This window comes from Lichenostomus cassidix, chromosome 20, assembly GCF_008360975.1.
Source record: "Lichenostomus cassidix isolate B80296 chromosome 20, HeHo_3.0, whole genome shotgun sequence".
In the NCBI taxonomy this organism is placed as follows: domain Eukaryota; kingdom Metazoa; phylum Chordata; class Aves; order Passeriformes; family Meliphagidae; genus Lichenostomus; species Lichenostomus cassidix.
Window position 1 is genome coordinate 4,143,874 of NC_139500.1, and position 24,029 is coordinate 4,167,902.

The following is a 24,029-nucleotide window of genomic DNA, read 5'->3' on the forward strand; positions in this document are numbered from 1 at the left end:
TGAATGCCTTTCAGGTATCAGACATCCTGCTCCTTTCAGGTGCACATGTGATGAATAACTGTTAGTTCTCTAAGGAGGTGACAGAAATAAATGTCTTCAAATAAAAACAGCCTGCAAACTAAATGTGTATTGTTTTGTACTTACTTATTGACTAATACTGGTTCAGTTGTGCACTTGTCTTCCTCTGTATCTACCTCTTGATCTTTTCTTAGATTGCAAATAATCTCTGAGGTGGAGATCACGACTTTCCTGACATGAGTTTATAAAGCAAATGGCATAGTGGGATCCTGGCCATGTGTGGGGTCTCCCTGCTTTTATCTTGAAGTCAATAATTAATAAAACAAACAGGAGATGCCTTTGGGTAACTGTTCAGTCTCCTGCTCAGCTGTTGTTTTAGAGCAGGGTGATACGGAAATCTGTTCAGGAATTTTTGATGTGTTGTGTTTTGGTTTTGCTTTGGGGTTTCTCTGTGCTGTTGTCTTTAAGGACATGGTTTTTTTCAGAAAGGGCAGAAGAAAGGCAACCTCTAGACTTGAATAATTGAAAAAGAAGATTCTTCAGGCTTCAACATCTATGAATGGGAGAATGCAATGAAAGAAAAAATGGAAGCTTGCACCTCTCTGGACCCAGGTGGGAGGCAGTGGTCACACACGTGGCCTTTAGAGCAGACAGACAGCCTGAGCTGACTGGGACATTGCCAGAAGTTTTCTGTGTCTCCTTGTGCAGCCCTGAAGAAGGACTAGAAAACATCGAGGAAAATGAGAAGTGTGCCAGTATCATGAGACAAGATAAGGGGAAATAATATCTGCAGTGTGCTGTCAGCCACTGATGTACATCTTACTCCATTCTCAACTTCATAATTGGCACCGAAACGCTTTAGCAGAAACCAGCTGATTTCTTTGTTTCTTTTCATTCTGCGCCTTCTCGATAAGGGAATGAAAGGATTCCTTCCTCGATGTGTTACTCAGACGTCGACGTTGAGGCTCATTACAGAACCCAGCACAGCCTACTGAAGAGAACAAAGCAGCAGTGTGATGCCCCATCTGATCACCCACCCAGACACACTTTTGTCAAGCTCGGGAATGCCATCAGCCTGAAGGATTTCCTGCTGTGGGAGTTCCTCACCTGCGTTGTGTAGCTGACTCCTTTTGAATTTGCAAGCCACAAATTGTGTGTCGTTGCTGCACAGGTGACTTTCAAGGATTTTTTTAAGTTCACGTCCTTTAGTCCATTTCTCCTATATCACATCTTAAATAAACAGGTCAAATCCATTGGAAGAAGAGTATTCAGGATGTGTTTATTAATGTGTAAATAATAAAGATGAAGTTTCAGAATTGGATGCTCTAAGTGGTTTTGGACTGGCCACAATTTGCATTTTAGATCTGTATTTTGAAACTTTTCTCCATTTGAAAAATTTAGCTAAATGACTTTCAAATTGATGGATTTTCTCCTCTTTCCCTTCTTTGCTCAGCTAGATAAATGCTCAGAGAAGGGTGTGCACTTCTGCTCAGAGGCATGCCTAAAACTGGAGATGGAAAGGAGTGGGGGCAACTAGGAGAGTTCAGTAAAGTGTCTGCTGGGTTTCAGGAATAGTTTAATTTATGGTGATAACTTCTCTTCAGCAGTTGACTTGCTGTGACCTTAAAGAAAGCTCTTGCAGACGGAGCTTTCACTATTTCTGGGAGAAGTTATGTACTTCGTGCATGTGTGGTTTACTGCCACAGATGGGTCCTCCTGAATTTGGAGGCCAAAGGCAGTAGCAGAAGGTTATGAGATGGCAGTGCTGCTTAGTAAGTTTCTAAAAACAAACACATCCCTTTTTACCAGCACTCTGTAAGGTCTGGTTCAAAAGATATTTTAAAACTGTAAAAAAAACCCCAAAAAACAACCAAACAAAAAAAATCAACAAAAAAGCCAAAACCACAAACACACAAATAAAGGAAAAAAGGATGTGTTTGCCTGCTTGCATGCAAGTATCCCTGAAAAGTTGATGGGTTCATTTTTACTTATTTATGGGCAAATTACAGAGGTGCATCTGTTCCTTCTCTGTATACAGCCAGGCATCTCAAGTTTCTAAGATACTCTTTGACATTCTTTGAAGATTTAATGCCAGGTGGAAGATCAGTTAGAATTACAGATATCCTGAACTTTGAAAATAATGCTTCTGCTGAAAACTTTTCTACTTTTGCTCCCAACTTTAATGAGGCACAGTCTAAACATCATAGTAACTGAGGCAGCAGAAAGGGGAAAAAAAAAAGCCAACCCGACAATTCACAAGAAAATCTTTTCACATGTTTACAGTAGAGCCAAAATATTTGTGCTGTGTTTATTTAATTTAAATGCTTAGAACTATGTCATGTTATAAAAATAGTGTTACTGGAATAAAACAGTAGCCTGCAAGTCAGATACCTGAACAGGGAGCACTCAGTTGGAATCCAGTTTTTGCTATTTTTACAAGTTGCTTATACTGCTGTCAGTGAAGAGGGCAAATAATTGTAGATAAAGCTTTCTTTGCATGCCATTAATTGTGAGAGTTAAGTATGTGCCTTTAGATAGCAAAACAACCTGATTTGCATGTGCAGTCAGGTGTCTTTAGCCCTTCTGTATCTTAATTGTGTCTGCTGTGGGGGAGTTCTGGTTTAGAGATCACACCTCTAATAGTGGAGAACACCTAAGCTGTGCCCAGCTGGGATTTTCCTTTGCTTTGCTTTGCCTTTTTCCCTTAAATTCAATCACTCATTCAAGTAAATATATGTATATAGACCCTTTGAAAGCATGGCCTGAGGAATCTGACACTGGCCATCAGTTAGTGGATTTTGCTTAGTAATTGCTTCATCTATTCAATACTATTGAAAATACCCTTGAGCAGAACATAGCTGCAGGGTGAAAACACTCTAAAGCAGCAACCTAATTAATGAATCTTATTGCCACTTAGACAAGCATTATGCAGTTGGCCTTGGTTGTCAGGATAGATCTGTTCTTGTGACATTATGTGTTTGTCCAGGAAACTGGTGCAATTATTAGAGAAATGAATGAAGTGGGTTGGTGTGTTTGGGTGTGTGAGGGAAGCAGTTCACTTTGGGTGTGCAGTTGCACTCCTGGCAGTGCAGGTGTCACCAACATCTCGTGTCTGTGGGGAACAACAAATGAATTCTCGTGGCTTTTATCTCGGTAGCCATGACCGAGATTATTCTTTGCATTCAGATGAAGGGAAAACAAAGTAATCATAGCCAGAGTCTGAAAGCAGGCAAATTGGTTTTGTACAATAGGAGGGAGAGCAAAACAGAGGGGGGGAATGGATTTTTTTTCATTTCATTTTTCATTTTTTTTCATTTTTTCATTTTTCATTTTTTTCATTTTTCATCATTTCATTTCATTTCATTTTTTTCTCTGGACACACACAAGCTGTTGTGTGTGTCCAGAGAGCACCTGGGTTTTGTGGATGGTGGGGTGGGATTTTTGTCTACAGCTGGGTAATTTGGGAAATAATACCTGCTGGTGATGTGGCTCTTCAGCATATCTTTTGAGGAAAGTTATTTTAATAATTAATTCTTAATTCCTAGCTTAAAAAAAGCTGAATGATATCTTTGGGGTCTGTATTGCTGAAATTATTCTGCCAACAAAAAGTGTATCTCTGGTTGCAAGTCAGAGCTTGTGTTTTTAACTGAAGTCATAGACCAATTTACCAAGTAATCAACAAATAAAAGTTTTGAGGTTGGACCACTTCATTTTTTGATGCCTTTCCAACCTTGACTCTTCTGTGATGCTGTGAAAAAGCCACAAACTTCTAAGAACTTCCTATTCTATCAAGGACTACGATAACCTGCTTTTCTTTCAGAAGATCTTTTTTGAATGATAGAGAGCTTTTTGTTCAGCCCAGTTCTGCAAGGCCCCACTATCACTTGGCCCCTGGGCATACAAGACCCCATGTTAAGGACCCCCATATTGCTTATAAATCCTTTAACTTTCTGTGCTGTTTAAAAATGTAATTTTCTGCTTCTCTGTGGAGACTCACTGAAACCTGTGATTTCTACTTGGGCTTAGGAGAGCTCTTCAGATGAAATAATTTTCATTAGTAAATTCCTCTGATGGGTTTATGAACTTTTAGTGTGAGGTCATTGCTGAACCTTTTTTGTCTTCTCTGAAGTGACCTTGGCCCATGGTGAGTTTTGATCCTGGAGCATCTTTACTGCTGTGCATGTTGGGGGTTAACGTGGCATCTTCTCTGCTTCAGCTCCTGCCTGAGCTGCTTGGCCAGGCACAGATCTGCCCCACTTCTGCCTTCCCTTTATAGCTGCTGCAGGCATTCCTTCTCTGTGTTGTGGTGTCAGCTCCTTACTGTTTGGTTTTTTGTTTTTTCTCTCCTTTTTTTACATGTAGGGCAACACATGAACACACCTAAATGGGAAATTTTCTGAAGAATTTTTAATGCCTGCAAGTGGTACTTGAGTGGCTAATTCCAACAACTCTGGCAGTCAGTTGATGAAGCATTCTTTGCCTTAGGATTTGAGTAACAGAAGTAGTTGCATCTGTGGTTATATATCAGAAAAACAGCTTATCCAGCCCTTTTCAGTCCCTTTGATCCACTGGATGTGGCCACAGCACTGTTCAGTGCTGGTCAGTCGTTTCCAAGTCAGTGAGCATCTGGGTTGGTCGTTAGCCAGCAGAGAAATCAATTGGGGCTGGTGGGTGTGTGTTTGGGGGAAAGATTGGAATACATGAATTTTATTGATCCATTGTCCTGGATAATCAACATCCCCACCAGCAGATCTTCAAGCTGTGTGAGAATCCATGGAAGTTCCTTTCTGCTCTTGCACCTCTGTTCAGCCAAGAGTAAACCCTCCAGTCAAAAAAGATGGCAACTCTCTGAGGTTCAGAATTCCAAACTTTGATAAAGCTGTGAGCTAATTAATAAAGCATAATTTGTTAGCATTTTTCTGTGGAGCGCTGCTGAGGATCCATTATTTTATTTAGTGTATTTGTCTTAAAGTGATTATGTTACTAATTATAAGGCTCACTAGTCTGTTTAACGGGAGTCCAAATAATTATAATTTGTTTGCATTCCCACCCTGCGTATTTTCATGCAATAAGAAAAACATTTTGTTGAATGATTAATCTTGTACATGCCTCTCTGTATGTTTAGGAAAATTAAATGTCTCATTTTTGTTCTAAATGAAAGATTTCTGGTTTCGCTCCTGTTGTTCTCAAGGTGCATTGGTAAATCTGAAGAAACTTGAGGATAAAGCCACAGGGGGGATGATGGGCTCTTAGGGATGGAACTCAGTATATTCCCAATAAAGTCCATAACAAAATTCCTTTTGGTGTCAAATTCTTTTGCATAATTTATTTTGTGTTAAAAAAAAATAGGTTGAAGTTCTTATTTACAGGCTGTCTTGAAGTAAAAGAAATCCTTCAGCCTTGGAAGCAATTTGGCAGCCAAGTTCCATTGCTCTTACTGGAGTAATTTGAAGGACAAAATTCATAACAGGCTCTTCAATAAATGCTCAATTTAGGGCACCTTGGAATCAGCAGCAGCATCAGAAAACCCTGTGTGAGCTTGGAACATCCAAAGAATGTGTTATTTAGTGTTAGGAAAAAATTTGTCAAGATTTTATAAAAAGCTCAGCAAATTGAGGCAAAAGTACTGAAGTCACTTTCAGAGCTGTACTTCGGAAAATGGCTTAAATGAGAATTCAGCATTGTGAACTTAACTCCTTGTTTTATGGCAAAAAAAGGGAAAAAACCCAACAAAAAACCGAGTTGTGTCTAGGAATCTGCTTGGAAGTTTGCTGAGGTTTAGGTAGCGAAATGTTTGCTTGGAAAAAAGACCCAGCAGAAAAATCACAATTTCAGACTCAGATAATAGCTTCTGAAAATAGCTGGGCTGCCAGAATGTCAGAGTCTGGAATGAGAAGATTGCAGAGGGGAAATGGCAGAGTAACAAGGGGCCTTAGGAGACGCGAGGAGCTCGCGGCTTCATTTGGGTTTGAGGGAGAGAAAATTGCTTAGCGCTACTTAGAGCATCTCTCATTCAGAGATCTCCAAGCTTGCTGAACCAAACATAATTCTTTGAAGACAGGTATAGACTGATGATCGCTCTGCTTGTCATCTGCTGTCCCTGCCATGGAGCATCCTGAGCATCGCCAGGTGCCCACAGCACCGCGGAGCTCAGCAAGGGAGGGAAGAGGGGAAATGCAGCTGGGAAGAGGGGAAATGCAGTTGGGAAGATAGAACATGCAGTTGGGAAGAGGAGAAATGCAGCTAGGAAAAGGGGAAATGCAGCTGGGAAGAGGGAAAACGCAGTTGGGAAGAGGGGAAATGCAGTTGGGAAGAGGCTGGGGCAACAGAACTCACTGAAATGCCATCACTAAAGTCCAGACACCATCACACTTCTAATGAATAAATAAATAAATAAGTCATCAAGTGCAGGTGAAGATATTTCCTTTCTTCTGACATTTGTGTTTGTTACTCTGCCAAATGTTTCCTTTACTAGGAAGAAAATTGGAGCAGCCAAGATTCTTAATATTAAAAGACCTCAGCGGAACTGTTAAAATTCCATTCTGTTCAAAATTTTAATGCCAGTTGGCTGTATTATCTCTTTATAATTTTCTTCTTCAGTGCATACGTAACTGCATTAGTTGGTCATTTACCAACAGACTTCAAAGACCAATACTATTAGCTGGAAAAATAGCTGGGATTTTTTTAATGTAGGAGAAAAATGGAAGTGTTACTTGCTTTTTGATGATGGTAGTAGCAGTAGTAGTATTTATCTTTTTTCTTTTATTTTCCCCCACACTTCCCCCATAAAGCATGAACTCCAATTTTATCTGCATTAGTGTGAGTAAAAACAGTGCATCCTCAAGTGAGATGCATAAATATAACCCCTTTTACTATGCAAGCAATAACTGCACTTGTAACTCTCGTAAGACCTGTTACAAGGCATGAACAGGTCCTGAGAGCACATTTGTCATGGCAATTTCAAATACAGACCAGTTTGCAGCCTGCAGGAAAACCTGGTGAGTGCAAAGCCCTTCCCAGCATCACGTTTGGGGTGCAGGAAGAGGATGTGGAAAGAAGGAACACGATGAACTCTGGTGTTCATCTGAATCCTTTCCCTGAGTCTTGCAAAGCCCTGCAAGCAAAACGTTGTTTGATTGATAATAATAATAATTATTATATAATACACTGTGAGGTGTTTAGGCAACATAAAGCTGTTTATGCTGAGCTCCCTGAAGCAGAAGGAGAAGGAAAGTTCCTAATGAAGCTCCCGGAGAGCCGAGCCCCGAGCGCTGGGTCTAACACTGTTTTTTCATCTGATGCCAGACGGCTCTAAATAGGTCTTAAAGCAGCTCCAACAGTTTATGCTATTTAATAAATCTAATCTGTGAAACAGGTCATGTAAAAAAACCTAAAAACTTTTCTTCTAATTACAGGAAGATTTTACGGAATGCGCATTATACGTATAGATCATAATACTTATTAAAAAAAGACTATTAAGATTTTACAGTTTAAGATTTTACAGGCAATGGGAACAGTGGAAGCCTAATGCTTTCTGAGAATCATATCTGCATTAGCAAGATAAAGGACAATTTAGGAAGATTACAAAAGCAATGATTTAGAGTACAACATAAAAATCTGCTGAGAACTAATTCGCAATGCCAGCTGCTGCTAAGCTTCTTAATCTTTATCTAGTTCAATTAAAATCTGAATGTTTGGGATTTCATTAACAACTGGGGACTTGGAAATTACATGCACTTTTACACTGTATTCAACTGCTTATGCACGTTACTGGAAGTTGCCCGAAATGTCTTCAGGTAGACTTGAGATATAATTAAAACTTAAGTACTTAAAGGATAATGCAGAGGTAAAAGAGGATTATTTTAATTTTTCTGTCAGATCCAATTGACAAAAAAAAGAATCTCGCACGAGTTGAAATGAGTTGCAAACCAGTCAGAATTTTAATGGAAGGGATATTTATGGCCGATTGTGCAATCAGATGTGCAGATCAAACAGCTTCATTGGAGGGCGGAGTGAATCAGATATTGTAATTGTGCCCTGTGCTGCTGGTGGTTTTTTTTGTGGAAAAACCACTTCACATCTATCGTTCACTTCTGCACTGATGTAACCACGCTGCTATCAATTAATTATGCATTTCAAAGAATCTGCAAGTAGGCCTTTCTAAAATTAAACTAAGCAAAGTGATGAACAAGCTTTTAATCACTTAATACTGTGTATAAAAAATAGTTTCTTTCCATTAATTCCTCAAGAATAATTCTTCTAAAAGTTTTTCAGAAGCACAAAAAGGCTTCTTTTTTTTTTCTTTTCCTCGTTGCTTTTCTCCTATTTGGCATGAAAAATTTATTCATGATTGGCATACCTGCAGATTTAAAGGAAGGAAATTAAATAGTGTTGGGCAGAGCAGCTCTGTATTTTGAGGCAGTTCATTGAAAAGGCTGAAGATCTGAGTATTTGATGGTGTACAAGTACACTGATTTTTCTTGGCTGTATCATGGAGAAGATGTCATGCTGGCTGTTGTTATCAAAGATTAAAATAAGCTTCCTTCTTTTTTTCTCTTGTAAAGAGAAAAGTGAAATAAATAAAATGAAGGGTATTGATATATCACAAATGGAAACAGTAAATGTGTCACTGGGGAGATGAGTGGGAGTTGAGAGCAAAGATAACTAGAGACATGAAAAGTATCTGAACGTTTGGCTTCAGACAGGAAAATCTGTGCCATGGATTGATCCTGCAGGAATAATAAATACACATTATCTGTAATTATTCTCAAACTCCATAAACCTTGCTTTAATAACATCCTTTGCATCATTTTTTTTCCTGACATCTTTTATTTTTATGACACTGTCAGGCTTTTTAATTTTAATTCCAAGAAAATTGCTCCAGCTGTTACAGATTTTGTCCCATTTCTGCTCTCTGGAGGCTTGGGAGTTCCCTTTGGAGAGTTCAGGTGCCAGGTTGGAGAGTTTCTATGTCTGAGATGATTTTTTTCTTCTTCCAAGAAGATCACAGGCAGTGAATTTGCAACATTTATTACAAATCCAGTTTCGGATGTAATTCCAGCTCACAGTGTGATCCTACAGCAGGAACCCATTTTCATTTGAGCAAATTCCCTTGGGCAGAGCAGGAATTGCTGAGAGCAAACCATGCACAGTGTTCTGCTGCTGGTGATGTGGTGACAGCAGCTGGGCTTCTCCAAGAAGTCAAAACTTTCCCAGAGCTCATGGGAGAAGCCATGGTGGTCAGGGAGGGTGGCCCTGAGAGCTGCATTAGCATTGGATTAGGCTTGATTTTTATCTCACCCCTGTGAATATAAAAGAGAAGTAATGTTCCTGAGCAACAGTGGAATTCCATGTCTGAATAAAACGGGGCTGCTTCAAGGTGAAGAGGAAATACAAATATATAAAATAAAAAATCAAGCTTGAGAGAGTAGAAGTTGTTTTGCATGAGTGTGGGAGGGGTTGTCTTGGAATAAATCTCATGCAAATGTTTGTGTTTGAATTTGGCAAAGTAAAAAATATATATTTTTTTAACTTACATCCTATGATTGTTACTTTTTATTCAAAAATATGGTGTCAAATAGAAAAAATGTTTTTGCTGCATGCATTGTAAAGTGTTCTTTTCCCAGTGGACACAGTCGAGTGCTGTATGAGCTACCAGCACTGCCATGGATGCACACTGAGCTGCCATCAGCATGGATATTGAAACTGTTTATTGGGTTTCTTTCTGCTGTTATAAGTGTGATCACATTTCATGATGTCCTGAGGTCTTAAAACATCAAGAACCAACAGTAAGAAGAATTTCAAGTTCAGCTTTTCTGAAGAGCAGGAATTAAATACAAGGCAAGGCACTCTAGTGGTGATGTGTTGTGAGTTGGGGATGCACTGAGTTTTAAAGCAGAATTTGAATGCAGAGTTTTATTTCCTAATAGCTAAAAAGCCCCTCAGACTTCTCTCATTTCCATCATTCCTTTCCCTCCCTCCCTTCCCTGATAAGGTGGGTACCCAGCTGTGGGCACATCTGCCCAAAAAACTGCCCAGGCTTGTGGCCATGTGAGGGACTCCCCAGGGAACCAGAAATAGGAGTTTTAGTGAAAACCTCAAATATTTCACTTGTCCAAAATAAAAGATTACGTTTTCATGCTAATGTATGTCTCCGCTCTTTCTTTACATTGTTAAAAAAAAAGAAAGTTTACCTTTAGGATGAAAAATAAAACCAAACCAATAAAAAAACATTTTCTGCCTTCTCTTTCTCTTTTATAAAATGAAGCCTGAGTGATTCTGATAACTTCTTAGGAATTTCAGCCCTTGACTTGATTTTTTTTTCTCTCATACAGTTTTAATTTGAAATTTCACATTTGCTAATGACACATTTTTACTCCATCTGAAGATTGCCATCTACTGGCATATAAGAAGTTTTGGGGTCTGTTATTGTTCATAGATTTGAAAATTCAATAAAGTTTGTAATTCTCTCAGTTGATTTTGTTGATTGCATTATGCTTTGCAGAGTAGGGGCAATAGTGGAGGAAACATTAGCAGCATTTACTTGATCTTACCAAGTGCTGTGCAATGTCTGCTTAATTAAAAGCCCATTATAGCAACATATTGATGCTTCCCACATGAACGAGCTCTCTATTCCTCCAAATTAAGCCCTATTTCATATTTCTGTCCCTATAAGTGCAGAAAAACGCATTAACAAAAGGTTAAAAATACACATTTTTTTCCTAAGCATTTGAAGTGATTCTGACTCTCTGGCACGTAACAGGTAGCTCAATAAACTACAGGGGGTAGAATTTAATAGTGTAATTCTAAAATTATGGGAGACACCTCTCCCTCCTCAAGTTAATTTGTAGTTAATCCTAAAATTCTCTTAAGTTTCTAGCTCTGATGGTTCCCAGCATCCTCCTTACTCAGCAGAGCACAAGAATCTCCAGAAAAACTTAATTTCTCCCACCCAGCTGCAAAGGGTTTGATGCCACATCGCCCAGGCTCTGAGCAGACATGGGGCAGTGATCCTCTGCTCCTGGGGAATATTGGCAGCACCTGGAGTTACCATCACCCCAAACTGGGGGCAGCTGTGCCACTGGGCTGTGGACCCACAATCATCAGCCCAAATTGGGGGCAGCTGTGATCTGGGGTCAGCTGTGCCACTGGGCTGTGGACCCACAATCATCAGCCCAAATTGGGGGCAGCTGTGGGGTGATGAGCTGCAGGTGTGTGAGGTGCTTGTAAGGAGGGTAGAGGCGAGCTGGAGTTAGTGGTTGCTGGGGGAAGCTGAGGATTCAGGCTGTGCTTCTAGCTCAGGCTGTGACTACCAAGCAGGTGAGAATACCCACAAAGCAGCCAGAATTCTGGTTTCTTTGTCTAGTTTTTTTGATTTGTCACGATATTGAGATGCTCAGTGTGCTGCCTTGTCTGTATTTTGTATTTAAATGTGCATTTTCTGCAAGGAAGGACTTGAGTTCCTTGTGTGTGGCTCTGCTTTCCTTCCCAGGGATGTGGCACCTAAACCTCAGCTCTGAGCTGGCCTGCCATCTCTGACCTTTGTGGGCTTAAAGCTTTGTAAAGGAAGGCTTGTGGTGCTGTGGAAGGCACTGTGCTGTTTTTTGGTGAAAGTGGTGAGCAGATACGGGGGTGTTCTTGTTTGTAGCAATGCTGACCACAGGAGCATCAGCACTGAGGAGGTGAGGCTGGAAGTGTGAAGATGCTGCTGCTTTTTTAGCTGCTCTGAAGGGCATGAAAAACCTGCTTTGTTTGGAGAATGTGTCTGGGGTGAGGTGTAGGTAACATGTGGTGACAGAGCTGTTTCTGTACTGTAACTACTCAAGCTTTATGGATCTGGAGAGTAAACAGCCATGTAAACCTTGTGTAACTTGCTGAGATGTTAACTAAAGCTGCCCTAGGGCTGCCTTCTCACACACACATGCACTGTGGTTGTTGATTTCCTGTCTGCTGTTCTGATTTTATTTGGGAATTTGTTGCATTTATGTATTAGTCATCTTGATGGAGTTCACCCCTCCTAGTATCTGTTGTTTCTTTCTTATATAAGAGTGCTGATCTGCAGAGAAGGAAGAAAATAATGGTAAAACCAACATGCACATTTACATCAAAACATGTCTTAAGGTTCCTCTGTGTGAACTTCATGAGGGATTTTTATTTATTCTGGATGTTGCTGGCACCACACTTTGATTTCTGCTGGATAGAGAGTTGTCAGTTCCACGCTGTAGATGCTTTTGCTGCTAATTATAAACAGCCTTCTTGGCTCCTAAAGGCGAGCAGGCTTTGCACCATTTGCTCACATAAGCCTGTTTTACAGTTCTTTGGTGTGTAAGTATTTGGAGTGGAGAAGAGTGAGGAGATTTATCGAGAGGCCATAAGGCATGAGCCTCCAACCTGCAGCTGAGCTGACTCTGAAGAGAGCTGGATGCAAAGAGTGAGAGCAGAAATCTGCCTTATCCTGGGGAGATTGAGGGTGTTCCTGGTGTGCTCTAGATCTGTGTCTTGGTGCTCCTGACTGATGTCCCTGGTGGCCAGGGGATGTGGCACTGTGAGCTATTGAACCAGCTGCTCCCTATTCCAGCTCCCTGCTAAAGAGAAAATTTACCTCAGGTTTTTTTTTTTCACCTCTCATCAGATAAATATTGACTTTCTCAGTTCTTCAAGCAGCACCCTCTGAGAGGCAAGTGCCGATTCTCCCCCCTTTCTGTAACAATCTCTGCAAAGTAAATGCATGTTTACAGTGGAAAGTGGAGCAGCACATTAGTGTGGTGATTGATTGACATGAAAATGCAGCTCTGTGATTGATGAGACAAATGCATGTTGCTCACAAAGCTCTGAGGAAATGTGGTCTATACCATACTCATTATTACAGATTTTTTTTTGTGTGGGGGTGGTTTTTTGTTTTTTTTTTTATTATAAGTAGTCAATTTACTTCCAATTACAGTATGAGCTGCAGTAGGTCTTGCTGTGGTGTTGGTGGTTAATCACAGATCAACAGGCATAAATCATATAGGACAAGTCTTGGCTATTAAGAGATGAACCATTCATTAACAGAAGCAACTGCATTGTTCTGCTCTCCTCTGTGGCACACACAAGTTTTATATCCTTAAAATATTCACAGTGCTGGTATTGGCCTGTAATACATTTCAGTATCATTAGGTGTACTGTAGAGTGAAAATTCCCTTGCCTGTGTGAATTAGGAGTAGTTTGAAGTTTCTCTGCTGCTGACTTGCCCCAAAATTCCTGTCAAAATGCAGATCACGAATTATTCAGGCGTGCACCTCTTCTGTGGATAAGTATATTAAAAGGTGGTGGGATGAGAATGAGAATGTTGAAAATGGGGAGAGGCTCTTAACGTTTCTTTTTTTGGTAGTGATAGAATCTTACCCTTGGTGTGTCCTGAGCTGAATCTTAGCAAAAACTTCATGCAGATAATTTCAAACTTGTGAATCACAGTTGCTCTTGTGATTTTTATTTTTTTCTAAACTTTCTTTTTCCTCAGTTTTTATTTAAAGAGAGACTGAATAAATCTTTGGCCAGTGTGTTGTAGGGGGAAGGGTAGGAAGAAGAAAGAAACTCATCTCCTTCTCAGCTGCTTGATGATTTTTTTTTTTCCCCATTGAGAAATGCTCCATCTTTTGAGGAAAACAAATCCCTGTGCTTGCTGTAGGTACAGCAGGCTGTCTTTGGTGGTGATGCTTTAGCAGGGTAGTCATGTTGTTGATGGATTCCAATGTTTGGTAGTAAATAAACTTGTTAACAAAGAAATTAAACATGAAACTGAGTAACTGAAGTATTTTCCCTGATTTGTTTGATGCTGTGAAAAGGGATTGATCAAATGCCTGTTGCAATCTATGAGAATCTGTGATTCTGAGGGGTTTTGGAACAGGATTAAAGCTGTTTACAGGCTTTTGGCTGAGTTTATTTACAGGAAGGTGTGCTCACAGGTCCTTGTGAGCTTTTCAAACCCTTCAGGTGTGTGACTGTGCCTACAAACATGACCTTTGGTAACCAACAGAAAGGTGGGGAAGAGGAGCTGCTTGGTCTGCAGTGCCCAGCCCCTCTCACTAATAATAGAGCTGCAGGAGCAGTTCTCTCAAAAATGGAAGTTTTCTTGCTGTTTGTTGTCTGCCTCAATAGCTCCTTGCCTGTGAGCCCATGACAAATGAGTGTGTCATGGATCATTTACTATTTGTGTCTGGATTTGCATTCTGGGATGTGGCTCAGACGTGATAATGGGTTCCTCCTCCACCATGGCATCTCTCCCTGGCTACACACTATTACCTCCTCACAGGGTGGGGATCCTAGGGCTGCCCTGAACACCCTCTCTTTGTGGGTCTGGGAAGTACATGTATGGCCTTGGAAGGTTTTTGTACAATTCTTCAGTGAGTGGCAGACATGGTAAAGTTTCCTTATCTCATTGTGGCATTTCATGGATAAATTCACAGCTGGTTCTGTGGGGAAACCATCAAATAACCTTGCTGGTGCTGCTGTGTCAAACAAACCTGGCAATGTCCATCTGTGTGTTTAACCCTGCTCCATGTTTCCTTGGGTAGAGCTTTGTTCAGTAAAAGCAGGTTTTGTACATATTCTGCAGAACAGACATCTTGTTCTGAACAAACCTGAACATCTGTGGTTTAAAAAAAGGAATAAAAGATTTGCATGGCTTCTTTTTTAAATTTGGAACTACATTGTGTTTTTGTAGCAGGTTATGCAGCCTTGTTCCTTTTACTGGTAAAATAGGAAAGTTGATTGAGTAAAGTCTTTATTTTACCAGTTGATGAACCTCCCATCCCTAAACCTGTAAAATAGTACTTGCACTGTAGCATGTCCCCACAATAGGGCATCCCAGGTCATGATCTGATAAATCTATATTTATGCAATATATTGTTTATTGTATGAAAATTTGGCCTCATTAGCTGCAGTCCCTTTCCATCTCAGTTGTTATCTGAAGTGTATAATAACGAGGAGAACATCATCTCAATCTATCAGTGCAATCAGACAAAGAGATTCTGTTGCAAACTGGGGGAAGATTGTGTCCCAGATGGGAACAGCAAATTTAATTACTGACAATGGAATGAGGATGAAATGTTTCTGCATGCACAGCTCTGGACAATGCACCCCTTCAAACCCAGGCAACTTGGGTTTTGCAACATTAGGCTGGGAAGAGTCAGAGGATGGTAAATCCCCTAAACCGAGGCTGAGTGAGAGTGTGTGTGACTGGAAAGCTGCGGAAATGCTAATGAATTCATTGAGCCAAGTCGGTGAAATAGCTAAACATCTAAAGAGCAAATATCAAGCACTGATATTTATGTAGAGATAGCACAGAAAAACTGTTTGCCTCAGAGAGGGCCCTGTAAAGAAGGTTTTTTTTTTAAACCAGAGAGCCTTATTTTGGGTGTCTGCCTTACCCTGAGAGCTCACCTTGGTGGTGGTTCTGTGATTTTTTTTTTCCTCTGTAGAAAACAAAGCATGGGTGTGTAAGGTAGGAGTCACTGAACACATCTGCAGATCTAAACCCAAAAATCTTATGCTCTGACCTGAGAGCAGCATAGTAAGAGCTGTAGTTTGAGGCCATGTATCCAGGCTACAGCTGCACAAAAACCTGACCAGAAGTTGATTACAGGCTCTAATTCATCCAGGACTTGCCGAACAGCTGCCCGTTGGCATCTCTCTTGCAATCCAGGAGATGAATCCCTCTGTGGGCTGGAGGTAACGACCTTCTGGATGCTTTCTAATAAAACAATGAAGAGCTGACTTTATCATCCTTAAAGCAAATTACTTCTGCAAAATGCTTTACAAATACCAAGGGTGCCCTTTAGATAGGGATGTCTTCTATTAAAAAGTCTTGAATATTTTTCTGCCTTTAAGTGGAGGAGCTTTCTCAGTCCGCTGAGGTGTGTAGGGATAGGTCAGAGAGAGAAGACAGGGAGTATGTTCTGTCTGGATCTGTGCCATCAGATTGGTTGGGTTTAAGTTGCCTTAAAGAAGGTACAGTAAATTGAGATTATTTTTTCATTCTCTTCAGCTAATTACATCACTTTTATTTCTCTACCTAAATGCTCTTGGGTAACGATGTTATGATAAGTCCATCAGTGCCTTAAATGTTTGTGTCTGTGTGATGGGAAGATGACAGTGATAACACTGCAGGACTGGGGTTTAGTGGGATGGAAGTGGAGGCATTTCCTCCTCAGCTGGAATGCCAGAGCCAGCTGTGTGCCCAGCCCTTCTTTTGGGGTGAATTCTGGTTCTGCTGGTGCTGCAGGTGGCTCTGTTCCCAACTCCTTCACTTATCTGTTTATGTTAATATTGGATAACAAGGCAAACACGAGGCCTGGCCCCAGTGTACTACTGTGGGCTTCCTGCTGACTTGTTTATGCCTTCTCATCCCACAGGTTTGTCTGTTGTCATAGTTTCCATTTTCTTCCCGTTTTCAAAAGCAGGACAGGAGGTCTCTATGGAGACAGGCATCAGTTCCACTCCATGCACTAAACTGTAGGGGTTGCTGTAAGAGCAGAGCTGTGAACAAGCTCCATCCCCTGTGGAAGCCCCAAACATTGCCATGCTGACATCTCCAGTCCCCAGAGTCACCAGAAATTAACATTTCAAGGTCGCAGCAGCTTTGCTGTAACACTGTCTGCTGTTGCCTTCATTGGAGTAGTGACATGGAAACAGAAACATCTCTGCACAGCACAACTCCAACTCGGGGCTTTTCATTAACTGCAGGAAAGACACCATCCCAGTGCATTCTTAGAATTAATACATGTGAACTTCATTGGAAATTAGAAAGTTAAATGGCATCCCAGTGACTGAGGCATGGGGGAAAAAGCTTTTTAGAGATGGCTTTGCCATAGAGAAGGATGTTCATGAGGTCTCTGAGCTGGTGTGTGTTGGTCACTCTGATTCCTGCCCAGAGGAGCTGGGTTGCTGAGCACTCTTGTGGAAAGGATGTGACTTGTGTCTCCAAACTCCTCTGAGCAGCAAATCTGGAGACAGGGAGGGATCTGTCTCACCTTCTGTCCTTGTTTGGGGCTGAATGTTAGCCCTGGGATGGATATGATGGGAATTGCTGTCAGGTGTGCCTCCAACAGCTTTTATTCCTGTAATGGTGTGGTAGGTGCTACAGGTGTCATTTTCACAAGTACCCAAACAGCTCAGGGACCAAAATCCATCAATGATGTAATCACTGAAGTTCAGGTTCCTACATCACTGACTGCTCCAAGTGTTACTCTGTCACAGTTTTGGTTTGTGCCTATCTTTATCTGAAATAGGACTGAGGAGCTGCAGAAGTGCGTATATAAATATATCTATATCTTCACACGTGTATTCCTCCCTGACCAACATTTCATGTGTGCTTATCTGCAATCACAGATAGCTGTACAGGAGCAGCTTTTGTTCCCAAGGGAGATAAAAAGGGGAAATTGTAACTGCAGGTGCTGTGAGAAGACAAGGATTGAATTGAGGATGGGTGGAATCTGAAAACTCCACCACACAAGGAATAAGAGTCACCTCTTGTCATATGTTTCATTTTTTTTCCCCCAGAGGGAATGGCACTGATCTTCTATGGGGTTTACTTTGGGGTCCTGAATGAACTGTTAGTCCTGATGCTGACAGAAATACCATTTCTTGTTAGTTTATGGCATATGCTGTGCAGTTGAATTTCATAGCCAGTTTCCTGGATAGCACTCACTTAACTACCTAGGTGTTGTTTAAATAGTACTCTAGCTAAGTGGAGCCCTAAGCAATGTTTTTAAAAAAATACAAATCAGTCATTGAAAGGTGACATACTATTTTGCTCAGTGTTATGATCCAAATTAAAAAAAAAAATAGGAGCTGTAGGCTCTGGTGTGTCACATAAAGTACCCCAAATTTGTAAAGGCAGATCAGCAGTTTCCTGAGATGGCACCTGAAGCTGTCCTCAGCCTGTCACTGCTACCACAAAGCTTTGTAGCACAGTGCCAGATTTGGAGGTAGAACAGAGACACTGACTGCACAGGATTGGCTGTGAAGTAAAGGTCAGCTTCTGCTGTCTGATAAATCTGCTTTCTGTTAACCTCCTTGTGCGCTGTGAAATCAAGGTTAATTCAGATGAAGTCATCAAGGAGTGTTCAGGTGGGCAGGGGGTTGGTGCAGTGACTCCAGGTTTGCACACAGGTCACAGGGGAGCCATCCCCGTGGGCTGCTGCAGGAGATGAAATACTCCTTTCACTCTGGAATGTCAGCTTTGTGCCTCTGCTGTTGCCTCCCAGCAGGCACAGGTGGCTGGGGCTGTCTCAGCGTGGAAGTGGAGCAGGTTAATTCCAGGTCCCTGGGAGATCAGCTTCTTGGCATATTTTCACTGGCAGACACAATTAGGGGGATTAAAACCACCTTTGTGTTGTAATCCAAGTCGTCAAGGCTCCTCTTGTAATGGGGAAGTCTCCAGGGATGTTGGGTTTGTGTCCAGTGTGGGTTATCCTCTGGGAATGTCTGTTGGAATGGCCCACTGGGAATGGCTTTTATTGTATTTCTCCATCCTTTTAGGATATCACTGTTCCTCTGCTATTGACAAAAAATTAATCCAAATGTTGGATTTAGTCGCTTTAGGCTTGTGGATGGTGTTGAAGGAGTGACATGAGTTTGGGTGGAAAAAATGAACAGAAAAGTCCTCTGACTTACTGACATAGTTCCATTTTCTAGTCACTTTTATAGATATGATCAAATATAAGAGCTGGAGATAGGAGCAAATAAAAATCGGCACCAAATCAAATAACAAAATTTTGAAAAGGTCAAATTAATATATTTTTACAGCCATCTCTCCTAGAATGAAGGAGGCATTAAAATTCTGATTATAAGTTCTCGTGAGAATGGATTGTAATGAGAACAGGAACCAGCACATAATAAATCCACTCTCCTGGTAATAATTTAACTAGAACAGTAACTGGTACGAATGTAATTCATTAATTCGTTTTTATCACAATTTAAGGACTGAAATCTGGTTGGTATTGTGTGGCCTTCTTATGCCATATCTGGGGTGGATTTTTTGTCACTAGAGTTGAAGCTCTGAGATCAATCATAAACCAGATGGATGCAAACCTCCTTGGAGTCTACCTTACCACAATTGCTGCCTTCTATGAAGTTCTTATTTCACTTTAGATTGGGCTGACAGAATATTAAAAAGTAGTTCTGATTTGTGTTTATTTAGGACAGATGGTTAATTTAACTAGTCTGATCTCAGTTTTTTTTATTGGACTTCATCCAGTGGTCCTTGATAGTCTCCTATCTGAATTCAACATTTCCCAGAGTCATCAGATGCAAATAACAAAAGTAATTAAAAGACTGCCTCGAAGTGTAAATATCCATTAAAAAAGTGTGAAATTTTTGCTAATAGCATTTGTGGAGCTTTCGATATTTTGAAGAGTTTTAGTTGCACTGACAGTAAAGACTGACACAAAATATGGTGAGTGGTTTTATTTGTTTATTTGCTTTTTTTTTTTCCCCCCCTGCTGCTTCCCAAGTATGTTAAAAAAGACGCTGTAATGTGCCTGATGGTCGTAAAACTTCCTGCCCTTGTTTTAGCAGGGTGGTGAAGGGAGGGATGATGGGATTTTTGGAGTCAGGGTTGTTTCAGGATTTAGGACTGATGCTCTCAGCTTTGGGTTTTATCCTCCACAGCTCCTGCTTCTGTCCTTTGGCAGGTCCTTAGGGCTTCCTTGCTCCCTCTGAGGAGCTGCTGATGGATGTGGCCTGTGTGACTGTCACACAAGACATTTAGGTGACAAAATTATTGTAATCTGTCAATTTAAGACAGCTAGTTTTGCTTTATGGATTTTCAGGTTACTTTAGAGTGTGTGCTGCCCTTGCCAAAACCAGGGAGCACAGCTCATTATTAGTAAATACTTGTGACTGGGGAAAACCCTAGAACAATTAAAGTCTGTATTTTAATCTCTAGTGCTTTGCCATCACGAGCAAAACTTTGACTCTGCTGCAGCCAGCAATAGAACTTATTGATTGGAGCTGGATTATTTATGCTAAAATAGATGGATGGAAGACACAAAACTATAAAATCCCTGTTATTTGATTCTTTTTCTTGTTCAAAACCCTAAGCATGTTTCCTCAGCCACAGCTGGGGCTCTCCCCACCCTGCCTGTCTCAGATCCTCTGCCCTGGGAGTGTTGGCTGCTGGTTTGCTGTAAATGGATTTTCTGGCATCTTCACCGTGGGATGTGTAGATTAATCTCAATAAACATGTCCCCAGGAGCTCCTGCCTGAGGAAGTGCCCTGGAGAACTTCCCTGTAACACCTCTGTCACCTGTACCAACAGAGCAGTGATTCCACCATCTTCATTAATATTATCAGTGTTTAGAGATGGCAATGATCATAATTAATGTCTCTAAACAGGCTTGAGAGAAAACTGTGCAGATACAGTGCAATAGTACATCAGGTGTCTTTACAGGGATTGCTTTAAAAATTGGTTGGAGAGTAGTAGATGTAGTTTTAATTTTTAACTGTAGGTACTGATAGATCTGCCTTGTAAACAAAAATGTGTTTTCATGAAGTGTCTTTGTTGTGCTCCTTGGAAGCTTAGGTTCTGCACATTGTCTGCCATGTATGTAATGCTAATTTCATCAGTGAAAGTCTATTTAGGCTACAGAACTTCTTGGGTTTTATATCCCACCTTTTTGTCCTTCCCACTCCTTTAGAGACAACAGTCTGTGTATTATATTGCAGGTTTTCTATTTTAAAGATCTTTTTAAATACAATATCGTTGAGTTCCTAAGGAGAAAAAAAAATTAAAAAGGAGAAATTGCAGTAAACAAAGCTGCAATCTGAACATGTGCTTGAGTGATGCTGAAGTTCTGAGTAGAGGCAGCAAATTTTTTTTATAAACTGTGAACTACTTGTGGCTGCAAGAAACAGCAGTGGTGCTTGAGTCAGGAATTGGATGTGCAGATTTCCAGCAGCAGCAAGGGGTGGTTTGCTGTGGATTCTGTCTTTGCACAGCACTGCCTGTCAACAAAACACTGGTTTTAATTTAGGTTTTGCATCCCAGAACGATTTTCATTGCCCAGGCATCACCCCAAGGGTAGCTCCTTAAGGCTCCTTCCAACACAAACCATTGCATGCTGCTGCTTCCTAACACTCAGTTTCCTTTCCACTATAAGTCAACATAACATCATTGAAATTCAGGTTTCCAGATGGAGAAAGTGGGAAATGGCTTAGAATGGTTGATTTTGGCTTATGGAGACTCTGAGAGACCCAAGTTCCAAATTCTGTGAAGGTCACTCAGTGCTGGGAACTGGCTCTGGCTCAGAAGCTCCAGCCAGAGAAGCTGCAGAGCAGAGGACAGAACCCTCTTATTCTGAAAACAAGAGGTAAAACCTCTTGTTTTCAGCTATTTCATGGCTATAGGAACTTAACTGTGGACTATTTCTGTGCCTCAGAAGAGCAATGCAAGGTTTCTGTCAGATGCAAAAAAAAAAAAAAAGAAAATATAGTTAATGCTTGAGCTTCCACACCAACCTCAAAAGCTCTTAGAAGGCATTTTTTGCCATGGTAGTATTTTGCCACATCAAATCTCCCACAGTTTTCAACAGCCTACAAGAACAGTTTGTATTTTAATAAATATGATGACTGAGATTCGTTGCTGAGTGAAACTAATAAGATGAAGGATGTTGACAAGTCATGGATTTGTATTGTTCAGCCTGAGTGTAACTTGAAAGCTCAGCAGTACTGGACAAGCACAACTACTGAAAATGTGAATATATTTACATGATTTGATATGAAATATTGAAGCCAATTTGTTAATGGGCAACTTCAGTGCTTGTTCTTATATATTGAATAAAAACCAGCAGGTCAACTGTAATGTAAAAATGCACATTTTATTTGGCTCTGTTTTTAGCACTGAGGCACATATTCAGTATAACAAGGAAAGCAATAACCTTCTTTTGATTTGATGATATACAGCACCTTTTATGTAAACCCATGAAAAGTGATTACTGGTATCATGAGGAAACAGCACCTTAGGGAGATTACCAGGCGAGGCAAACAGCTGGAACCCATAATCTCCTAAAAGTCTGATTGTCTGTGGATCACCATGGCTTCCCTAGGGGGCTATAAGTAATACTTTTTTTAATTATGCAAAACAATAAATTCTTTGAAAATTTTGAATTTGAAAATTTTTGGTAACAGTGAAATTTAACTGTGTGTTAAGCCAGATGTTCAACAGAAGCCCTAAGTTCAGGACTCTGCAAAATTTGTTTTTATATATAAATATAACAATTTCCTCTTGTTGTCAAGACATTTAAGGTTAATTATTACAGCAGTTTACCTGAATTTTATTTAATTGGAGGAAAAATATTTCTTATCCATTTGATGGGGCTTTTTTCAAGCTAAATTAAAAAATATAATTGCATTTTAATTGAAGTAAGCCTAGCTTTGTATGTATTTGTATTGATTTAATTAGCCTTATAAAAAAGGGACAACTTGAGCATAGAGAGAACAACTGTACTTTTTGTTGTAGAGTAAGAATCTCTTGAGAAATGTTCTGGCCTGTGTTGACCTGGTGGTTGTGCCCTGTTGTTGCTGCTGTGTGTCAATAATTGAGGCTGCAGTCTGTGCCTTTCCTACGGACCTCAGCCCAGGCAAATTCCCTGAAATTAAGCATGATCTGTGCTTAAAAAGAAGTGAGATCACTCTTAAAATCCTCCCACAGTCACATTTCAGCCTGTTCCTAGGAAGGTAGAACACCCAGCTCACTGCTGGCACAGCCAGTGGTGTGGCTGATGATGTTTTAATCCTGACCTGGGGGCTGCACAGTGCCCTGAGCTGCATCTCTGCCTGCCATGCAGGGAGCATTTCCCTCGCTGCTAATCACAGAATATCCAGCTCCTGGGCTGGTGACACACTGCAATGAAACAAAAATTACTATTTTCAGCCAGGCGTCCTGCTCCCTGTTGACTTGAAAGCCCTGATGTCAGGCTGCATGCTGCTGACTCCAGAAGTGCTTTGAGAGGGATTATCATAATTTCAGATACCTGCTAGAGATACCTGCATGGTGCAGTTGTGTGTCAGCTCTTTTGCAGGATGCTATTTTCCTGGCAGTTTGTTGCATCACTTTTTTGGATCTCTGAGGGAACTGTCCAAGAGGCACCTGGAGAAAAAAAAAAAAGCTGCTGGAGCTTCTATTGTTAAAACTTCTTTCTGACTCTTCCAGGAGGGTGTTCCATTATCTCTGCAGCTAGAGGTGCTACTGCAATCTTCAAAGCCAGCTGTTGGACTTAACAATATAATTTTCACCTGAAACTTTTTGTTCTAGCAGGTGATAATGATTAGGAGTTGGATATTAAAATCTCTGCTTTTTTTTTCCCCGGGATGAGGTTTTAGCCAGACATCAACACAGACAGAGTTCTGTAGCTGAATGCTGCTTTCTCTCATCTCAACTGCCCTGTTGCAAGGAGCTGCATCATTCTTGAGATGTCATCATAAAGAGCTTGTCAGACAATTTCCATCCCTCAAAGGCAAACTTGAGGTGATCTAAGGGTATAATTTGCATGTTAATTTAAATGTGTGAACTGGTTTGGGGTCAAACTCACGGGTTTGATGAAAGCATTGAGAGAAGGTTATCAGACATTTAAGCTGAGTGATGAACAGGCATTGAGTAAGGTAAACATCCACAACTTGCTGTCACTTGTGGGAGTTTGTTGGGAAGCTTCATTTCCAGGCATTTACATTCTCTGATGTAGAACTGGCATTTCCTTAAAGACAAATGTCTCAGCATGTTTTTTTGGGAATAGCTCTGGGAGCTATGGTGGAGGAAAGGGAATTTCCAAGTAGCCATCTGTGTTTATGATTGATAATTTTGTGACAGTTCATGTGTAAATTTAATTTCAAATGCAGTTTTGCTCTGTGTGATTCCACCATTTTCTCACTGGTGGAATTATCAGTTACTTAAATATTTTGAACTTTCTTCATACTTGAAGTTTCTCAGGACAGTTGAAATTCTTCATCCTGTCTCTTTCTGCAGGTAAATTACA

The 24,029-nt window shown here is 40.7% G+C and overlaps 1 protein-coding gene and 1 long non-coding RNA gene across 2 annotated transcripts in view; both read left to right on the forward strand.

The window, feature by feature from the left end:
* LOC146428581 (uncharacterized) overlaps positions 1-1,347 on the forward strand; it is a 6,826-nt gene extending 5,479 nt beyond the window's left edge. Inside the window, exon 2 of the long non-coding RNA XR_014856041.1 lies at positions 504-1,347. This is a non-coding gene — a long non-coding RNA (uncharacterized LOC146428581). The remainder of the gene's footprint in view (positions 1-503) is intronic.
* CDH4 (cadherin 4) overlaps positions 1-24,029 on the forward strand; it is a 406,749-nt gene that overhangs the window by 22,289 nt on the left and 360,431 nt on the right. The window lies entirely within an intron of this gene.